Consider the following 2500-nt stretch of genomic DNA (forward strand, 5'->3'; position numbering starts at 1 on the left):
AATACATTCCCAAAGGTGTATCAATTCCCTTGTTAAAACTATCCATCTAAAATTTAACTTCTTTCATCATGGCAATAAACACTTCTGGTGTGATAGACCCGGGAACAATTTTTACTGTTGTGACGCTACAAGATAACACTCGCCGGCTCGTTAGTTACAGGCTTTGCGTTGTTGACAACAGATTGTTCTCATGACCAAAGGAATGAAATTGTATGTGTTTTGTCCAGTCTTCTCTGCCGAGAAAGATGGATAAAAACACATTACAAAGGGTGAATATTGTAGAGAAGTGAAACTGACACACTTCTGAACTATCTCCAAAATATTAATCGCTGAAGTGACCGCAGTTGTTTACAAACCTAAATGGCCAATCTATGTGCTCGATCTTTGCAAACCACACTACGAAATTTCACGTACAACAAGTATTTTCTCTCTTTGTTTTAGCGGAATGATGCAGGAAACATCGCGAAATGGTGCTCGAATTTTGGAGCTAAATTTCGTCGAAAGATCGTAGGGACAAAGAACGAAATTCGCGCATTTCGTTCTCATTACTTTCGCACAATACTGTAATAATAATAATAATAATAATAATAATAATAATAATAATAATAATAACAGGATGCAGAAATCAACTATCTCAAGAACCAGTACTCTAAACATTGCAGGAACATTTTAAGTAGTATCACAATAACATTTACATGTACATGTAGAGTAATTAGATTTATGATTCGAATTAATATGAGAATACTGGATAATTGTATCAATTTATGTTTTTATTGAATTCATTTTATTATTGTAAATAGTATATATTGTATATTTTTAGGGACTTCGTTCGGATCTTATTTTCAGTTTAATTCTTATAATTATTTCAATTTAGCGCATTTTCTGTATATAGCACATACAGTAGGTTACGTGTTTGCGCCCTATGTACATTGTACATGTAGCTACGTAGTAGCTGTGCATACAGAAGTTTCTACTGCATTTATAATAATTTGAACTTATATAGCGCAAATTTCAAATGTGCTTTACAACACTACTGGCTATAAAATACAATAATGGGTAAGAACACATGAAAATTAATAGTGAAAATGCTTGCCTTAAAATAAATTTCTTAAGTTTAGATTTAAAAGTGGATAGATTTGTGGTACATCTGATGTCACGTGGTAGACAAGTTCGACTTCAAACTGAGTTGTTCTTCAGTATATCACGCAATAACACTTCTTGAAATTAGCAGTTGTCCGGTTATCCCAGACGACCAAGACAATAATTACCATGTGACCAGTTTTTGGTAGAATTTAAGACCTGGTTGCCCGAGGAAAAAAAAAATGGACAACCCAACCAAGAATAGAAAACGAATTTATCATAGTCCGATAGTATTGTGAAGTTAATTTATGATAATAAATTTGCAGCAGCTGAGTATTTTCCCATGTTTTGAATATCCGTGGCTTTTACAAAAGTACAAAGTCTAAACCCTCTTTGGAGCATTACAGGTGATTCCCACAATTGTGCGATTTCCCTTCCTCTGGAAAATCATTTTGTTTCCCTGTCAAAAGAAGCCTTTGATCGAAATATTCCATTTTTTCAACTAAGCATTAAGAGTTTCCTTTGGGCCAATTTACACGGTACGATTTTTGTCACATGCGACAAGTTTGCGACAGGCCTACATTGTACGACATGACTTGCGAGTGGTGTGTATATCAGAAAAATATCTTAGCATTTTAATACCGTGCACCGGTGGCTCAGTTGGTTGAGCATCTGGCTGTCATGCGGGAGGTCGTGAGTTCGACTCCGGCCGGACCAACACTCAGGTTCTTAAAATAACTGAGGAGAATGTGCTACCTTTGTAATTACGGTACATCTGCAAATGGCTAGACTTCAAGTCTTCTCGTATAAGGACTGTAAACCGGAGGTCCCGTCTCATAACACTTGTCGGAAATTAAATAGTATGGGACGTTAAAGAACCCACTCACTATTTTTTTATAAGAGAAGAGGACGTAGTCCCCAGTGTTGTGGTTTGACCTTATCTGGACGGGGGCATCTTTCACGTCCTAAAATAAATTGTAAACTGTGTAATAAGCAGTCTGGCTAAAGTCCCCCGTAAAACATTGTAAATTAGTCCTGAAAAGCCCCAAGGGGAGAGACTAATAGCTTCACTTCACTTCACTTGAAAACATGTTTTAAAATGCTGCGACAATCGTAAGTTATGTCGTAGGCCTGCTGTAAGCTTAGTGCATGCAACAAAAATCGTACCGTGTAAATCAGCCCTTACAGATCTCCGCTATAATTAAACAATAGAGTGTTTCTGTTGAGGAACTATCGGCTGATAGTTGCCCCGAGGAAATTTGATGTTCTTAAAACAATTATTTGCCAGAGAAGCGAAGCTTCGAGGGCAAATATGCTACTTTTAAGAACATCAAATTTCCAAGGGGCAACTATCAGACCGATAGTTCCGAGACATAAACACTCTATTGTCTTTATTGTTCACTGCTAAATTTTCTTCCGT

At 36.6% G+C, this 2500-nt stretch overlaps 1 protein-coding gene across 4 annotated transcripts in view; it reads left to right on the top strand.

The window, feature by feature from the left end:
- Window positions 1–2500, top strand: part of LOC138007941 (cytoplasmic aconitate hydratase-like) — a 35693-nt gene that overhangs the window by 3992 nt on the left and 29201 nt on the right. The window lies entirely within an intron of this gene.

This window comes from Montipora foliosa, chromosome 6, assembly GCF_036669935.1.
Source record: "Montipora foliosa isolate CH-2021 chromosome 6, ASM3666993v2, whole genome shotgun sequence".
In the NCBI taxonomy this organism is placed as follows: domain Eukaryota; kingdom Metazoa; phylum Cnidaria; class Anthozoa; order Scleractinia; family Acroporidae; genus Montipora; species Montipora foliosa.